The sequence below is a fragment of the Chrysochloris asiatica genome, unplaced genomic scaffold, assembly GCF_000296735.1.
Source record: "Chrysochloris asiatica unplaced genomic scaffold, ChrAsi1.0 scaffold00071, whole genome shotgun sequence".
NCBI lineage: Eukaryota > Metazoa > Chordata > Mammalia > Afrosoricida > Chrysochloridae > Chrysochloris > Chrysochloris asiatica.
The window spans coordinates 6,662,653-6,669,850 of NW_006408589.1; the positions used below are offsets into that span (position 1 = coordinate 6,662,653).

The window sequence follows — 7,198 nt, forward strand, 5'->3', positions numbered from 1 at the left end:
GCTGAGGGAGAGATGGAGGGCCAGTCACTGGGCAGAGAGCTGATCCTGGTGGGAGTTGGGGAAAAAGGGGGCAGCAGCAGTGAGCCACAAGACCTGTGGCCCCCTTACTTTTGGTTGGTACTGTGCCTGGCTGCTCCTTGCTCCTCCTAATTCTTTAGCAAGTGGCTTGATTGGACCTACTCCTGGTGGAGATTGCCTGTGAGCCAGAGAGGCCCTGAGGGACTCTTTAATTTCCACTGGCAGAGGAGAGAGTGCAGACACAGCCCTGCCCCTGCCAGCACCGGCCTCCAGAGGCGAATTAAACACCACTGGCCTTGTGAGGGCAGTGCCCATGTTGCACTAAAACCCCCCTAATAAATGGCCCCTTTCCTTGTGTACACACAAACAGTAAGTATTGGGGCAGCAGGGCTGTTCCCCAAAACCAAGAGAGAGAAGAGGAGCTGTTCCTTGGAATCCTGCCTTAAAGGGGCTTTGTTGGGCTAGGGATGACCTTTTCAGAGGGTGGGTAAGGGTGTGGAGTTCTGGCTTGTGCCCTGTGCTGGGACTGCCCAGGGAGGTGGACGGGACCCAGCCTCTGGGAGACCTGAGAGGCAAGGGCAGTCAACCTCATGTTATGTCTTTATTACTATTTTTTCTTTCCTGTAAGTGGGAAAGGAAAGAAATGCTATTGGAAAAACTACCATTAAAAACTTTCACATGCATATGAGATTATTGAAAATACCATGGCTTGGGTCAGGTGCACCTTAGTCCTCAAACTGATATCTTTGCTCTTCACCACTTTAAAGAGGTCTTGTGCAGCAGATATGCCCAATGCAATATGTCGTTTAATTTCTTGACTGCTGCTTCCATGAGTGCTGATGGTTGATCTGAGCAAAATGAAGTCGTGGACAACTTCAAACTTTTCTTCATTTATATAGATATTGTTTATTGGTAAAGTGGTGAGGATTTGTTTTCTTTACATTGAGATGCAACCCATACCAAAGGCTGTAGTCTTTGATCTTCATCAGTAAATATTTGCATCTTCTTTGCCTTCAGCAAGCAAGGTTGCATCATCTGCATACCACAGATTGTTAATGAGTCTTCCTTCAATCCTGATGCCGTGTTTTTCTTCAGATAATCCAACTTCTCAGATTATTTGCTTAGCATACAGGTTGAATAAGTATGGTGAAAGAATACAATCCTGTCTCACACATTTCCTAATTGGAAACCATTTGGTGTTCCCTTGTTCTGTTTGAACCACTGCCTCTTTGTCTATGCACGAGACCCAAGCCATGGTGTTTTCAATAATTTCATATGAAAGTTGGACAGTGAATAAGGAAGATGGTAGAAGGACTGATGCATTTGAGTTATGGTGTGGAGGAGAATATTAAAAGTACTATGGACTGCCAAAAGAACAAACCAATCTGTGTTGGAAGAAGTACAGCCAGAATGCTCTTTAGAAGCTACGATGGCCAGACTTTGTCTCTCATACTTCAGACATATTGTCAGAGGGACCTGTCCCTGGAGAAGGACATCATATTTGGTAAAGTGGAGCATCAGTGTAAAAGAGGAAGACCCCAACAAGATGGATTGGTACTGTGGCAGCAGCAGTGGGCTCAAATGTAGTAACAATTAAGAGGTTAGTGCAGGACTGCGCAGTGTTTCATTCTGTTGTGCATAGTGTCGATATGAGTTGGTACTGACTCGATGGCACCTAACAGCAACAATAAATGCATTAAAATGCAGTATCTTAATTGTTATCATGACTATAGCGACTGTCACAATAGTAAAGGTAGAAGTTTTGTAACAAAAACAGGGGAGTGGTTAATCTTACAGTCCAGAAACAAAGGACCCTAGGATCATCAAGGGAGAAGAGCACAAGTGGAATGTGAGACCTTATCCAGAGAAGCAGCAACACCAGAGATGGAGGCAGAGACAGGGACATGGAGAGAGGGAGCAGCCGAGGACTGTAGATTCATAGGAAGAGAGGGACTGAGAGCTGGCGGCCAGGTGGCTGACTTGCAGAATGTGCCCTTTAGTGATGTAAATTATTATATATGCCTGAGTGTTTAAAAAAAAAAAAAAAAAGCATTATCTTCATTGCTACACTTTTTACAATAGCTAAAATGTGGAAACAACCAAAACGTCTGTCAGTGGATGCATTGATAAAATGCAGACTATACACATAGTGCAATATTACTTAGTTATAAAGAGAAATAAAAGCTTCCTGATAAATGGAGAAAAGATTAAAGATGCCAAGGATTTCATTTTGTTTGCATCCACAATAAATCAAAGTACTTGAGTAAATCTGCTCCAAAAGACTTCTTTAAAGTGTTAAGAACAAAGAGAACTACGGTGTGCCTGACCAAAGCCATGGTATTTTCAATCACCTTATATACATGTGAAAGTTGGACAATGAATAAGGAAGACCTGAGAAGAATTATTGCATTTAAATTTGTGGTCTTGGTGGAATATATTCAAAGTACCATGGACTGCCAGAAAAACAAACAAATCTGTCTTGAAAGATGTAAAACAAGAATGCTCTTTAGAAGCAAGGATGGTGAGACTTTGTCTCATGTACTTTGGACATTTTATCAGAAGGGACCAGTCCCTGGAGGAGGACATCATGCTTGGTAAAGTAGAGGGTCAGAGAAAAAGAGGAAGATCTTCAATGCCATGGATCGACACAGTAGCAACTACAATGGGCTCAAATATGACAACATTTGTGAGGATGTCGCAGGACCAGGCAGTGTTTTGTTCTATTGTACATAGAGTTGCTATGAATCAGAATGGATTTGATGGCACCTAACAACAACACGTGTGGCACTGTGGGTTAATGCGCCAGACTGCAAAGTCATTTGAACTGCAAGGTCGGTGGTTCAAGCTCACCAGCTACTCCTCGGAACCCTATACAGGGCCGCTATGGGTCGGAATCGACTCGATGGCACTTAACAACAACAACATAAAGAGAAATGAAGTCTTGATGCCTGTCATGAGATTGATGAAACTAGAAAACATTTTGTTTTTTGTCGATGCTTAATGCCGTTGAGTTGGTTCTGACCCACAGCGACCCTGTAGAGTGTTTCCAAGGAGCAGCTGTTAACTTACAGTGCCGCACCAGGACATTATGCTGAGTTTCAAAAGGAAAAAATACTATACGATCACTTGTATAAAATTAACAAATATATAGAAATCAAAGATTATTAGTGGTTACCAGGGGCAGGTGGGAAGAAGAAAGGGGGGAGTTCTTACTTAGGGGGGCATTGAGTTTCTACTAATAGTGGTGGAATGATTTGGAAAAGATATTAATAATGCACAACATGAAGAATGTAATCAATGTCACTGAGTTATACATGTAGAAATAGTTGAACTGGCATATACATTGCTGTGTACATTTTCACCACAATAAATAAAGTTTTAAAAAATGCATATCAAACTTATCCACAAATATTCCTAGCAGCTTTAGTCATACGCAGCCCAAATCTGGAGATGATGCACATTGTTCTGAATGTTTATATGAGCTTTGGTACATCTATAGTATGGAACACTGTTGGTGTTGTCAGGTGCTGTTGAGTTGGTTTTGACTCACAGCAACTTATGTACAATAAAATGAAACACTGCCCTGGCTTGCACCAACCTCACAATCATTGTTAGTCTTGAACCCATTGTTGCAATGGAATACTACTCACAATAAAAAGGAATGAATGATTCCTACTCATTGTAGGTTGGATGGATCTCTAGGAAGTTAAGTCTCTGAGGAAAGGTCACCCCAAGGGTCCCATATTGGATGTTTCCATTGATATATAAATTCTTGAAATGACATTATAGCAACTGAGAAGAGCTGGTGATCATCAAGGTTCAGGTGGTAGGGGAAGATAAGCAAGGAGGGAGGCAAATGTGGCTATGAAAAGACAGCAGAAAGAACCTTGTGGTGATGGGATCTTGACTATATCCTATATTTAGTTGCCGTTCAGTTGACTCCAGCTTATGACACAGTAGAACTATGTCCATAGGTTTTTTTTTTTTAAGAGTCAAGATCTTTTATTTCCTGATTTTAAAAACTGTCACCATTATAGACCTCCTAGGTCTCCTTGTACCCCTTGGTTCCAACAGTTTTTGGCAGTAGCTCCCCACAGCCACTTTTCCTCTCTCTGGCTCTTTTTGTGCTCACCCATCATCCTGAGTTGGGCAGATTTGTTCCTCTAACCTGTGGGAGCAGGTTTGACTCTTCTAGCAGGTGATTAGTTCTTCATCTGCCAGTGTTCAAAGCCTAGCCCACCACTCACTACTTCTACTTGCTTTTGATTTTTGAGGTCTTGGCATCCAGTGTGCTCTGGGCATTAGTGAGATGCTTTATAGAATCAAGTATAATGAGTCCAGGCACCACCAGCCACAGGGCATTCATGAAGACGAAGTAAAACCAGAAGTAGAGTGGGTGACCCAGCTCTCCATGCTGGAACCCATCCCGGAGCTCTGACAGGAAATAGAGTACATCCCCGTACATCTGGCCCACAGAGATCACAAGCTGTAGGACAAAGTGGAAAGGTTGCTGGCGGAGAAATGCAATCACCACTCATAGGCTGAGTGGTCCCCACATCCAAGCCGTGATGGTTTCCAAGCATATTATGAAGTTGTCACCCAGAATGTATCGGCTGTCACTTTTGGAATACTCTTTCCATAGTTGGGATAAGAAGGCTTGGTCTGCAAGGAGGTCCTTATGGTACAGGGCAAACCACCCCTCAATCACCAAGTGAATGAACCCGCACACTGCAAACCAGCACAAGGTCAGTCATCTCCAAGTCCCCAGTGGGACAACAGCAGCTCGACCTGATAACAGCCATGTGGTCATGACTAAGACCCCGGATGCAGAGAACAGGCCAGCCAGGAGATGCCAGGTGGGATGGTCATTAGGCACAAAGTTGTCCAGCTGTAGGTGCCTAGGCCAGTAAGGGTGCAAGGGGCTGATGGTGGTCATATCTTTTGTGGTCTGATGGCTAGCGGCACGGTTGCAGAGACCTTTCCCTCGACTCCTGGATCTACGTAATGTTAGCTTTCAGGCTCCAGAACGACCCTCTCCATAGTTTTTTTAAAAATAAAGTTTTAATTGTGAGTTAAGTGAAAGTTTACAGGGCTGATCATCAGTTTTACATTCAACAAATCATATACTTTGTTTTATTACAATGATTATAATCCCCTCTATGTACCATCAGTTAACAGTATTTCTCTCTATTCACTTTAGCTCTTTTTCTTTCTTTTTTTTAATCACTCAAGCATATATAATAATTTATACCACCAAAGGGCACATTCTGAAAGTCTGCCTCCTGGCCTCCAGCTCTCAGTCCCTGTCTTCCCATGAATCTGGAATCCTCAGCTGCTCACTCTCTCCATGTCGCCATCTCTGCCTCCATCTCTGGTATTGCTGCTTCTCTGGACAAGTTCTCACATTCCACTTTTTCTCTTCTCCCTTGATGGTCCTAGGTTCCTCTGCTTCTGGTCTGTATGATTAATTTCTCTCCACCCATAGGGTTTTCTTGGCTGTGCTGAGTCAGAACTGACCTGACAGCACTTAACAACAGCAGTCATTATGGAAACAGATCTCCAAGTCTTTCTCCCACAAAGCTGCTGTGTGGGTTTGAATCGTCAACATTTTGATTTAATAGCTGAAGACTTAACCACTGTGCCACCAGATGTAGAAGGTAGGATTTACAACACATATTTTTTGAAGGGAACACAATTCAATCCATAGCACCACTTTTTCTTGCTTTTTTATAAAAATCGTGGCAAATATATACATAAGACATTTGCCAGTTTAACATTTTTTATATACACAATTCAGTGACACTGATTACATTAATCACCTACAGACATCACCAGTATGCTTTGCCAAATTTCCCATCACCAGAAGCAGATATTCAATGCTTCCTAAGAGATCACTTCCCCTTTCTACCTCCCTCCTGCCCTGGTTATTATTCTTAAGTGCTGTGGAGTAGGTTCTGACTATAGCGACCCTGTATAGAGTTTCTGAGGCTTTCTGTCTTTGTGGGAGCAGAGAGCTTCATTTATATCCTGGTGGTGGTGGTGGTGGTGGTGGTTATGGGCCGTGGAGTCGGTTCCAACTCATAGCGACCCTGTACAAGGTTTCTGAGGCTGCAAATCTTTACAGGAGCAGAAAGCCTCATCTTTCTCCCGTGGAACAGCTGGTAGTTTTGAACTGCTGACCTTGCGGTTCTCAGCCTGAATCATAACCACTATGCTACCAGAGCCTGGCCACTAATAAATCTTGGTCTCTATGAATTTGCCTATTCTGGACATATCATATAAATAAGACAGCACCCCACCCCTGTATATGGCACTATTGGTTAAGCACTGGACTGTTGCAAGGTTGATGGTTCAAACCTACTTGCCACTCCTTGGAAACCCTATACAGGGTTGCTATGGGTCAGAACTGACTCACTGGCACTTGACAACAACAACAGTTTCTTTAAACTACCTACCTAATTTGTTTTCAGACCTGCCTTTTACCCTGAGAAGGATTGGATAGTAGGAATAAATCATATGGGCATTCTTTTTCTGGATTAAATGTTTTTCACACAAAGGATGCGTCCTCTCCCCTTCCTCTTTCTTCGTCTCCTGGATCATCTTGGAGGCAAAGAATTTAAGACTCTTTTTGGGGCGGGCTTCAATGTTCAAACCAAGGAGCCCTTGCCATTTGCCATCATAGGAAGGAAGGAGCTGAGCTGAAATGGAAATAATCAATGGGGTTGGCTGTCTAGACAGGACCCGGTCCCATGCATAGGGAGGAGAGCAGACAGAAGAGAGCTTTGGCCAAAGCTGAAACTCAAACCTTCACTGCCCATCCTCCTGGGCCATCCTCAGACCAGGTTTGGCTGCTTGGGTCATGGCCAAAGTGGCCTGGGGCTGTTTCTCACTCCAGTTTCAAAGGATTTGTGTTTTCACCAAAGCAAAAGCCTAGGTTGTTTTCACACAGATTGATGGAATGAAAGAAGCAAGTAATAGATGTGTCACTCTCTTTCATGCTTTTTTTTTTTTTGGGGGCGGGGGGGACAGTGAGATAATTAATATTTTAGTTATAAATATTTGGCCTGAAATGATTTTTAAAAAAAGAGAGACATCTACTAATTGAAAACATCATTTAAATCCAGGGAAACAGGCTTGTGGTTTCAAGAGAGTATTTCTTGTGGAAAAAAGGAAAAGTGCC

General features: G+C 43.0%; 1 pseudogene; it reads right to left on the minus strand.

Annotated features, from left to right (window-relative positions):
* Nucleotides 1–4,270: 4,270 nt before the first annotated feature.
* LOC102816490 lies at nucleotides 4,271–4,954 on the minus strand (annotated as a pseudogene).
* Between the last annotated feature and the right edge of the window lie 2,244 nt (nucleotides 4,955–7,198).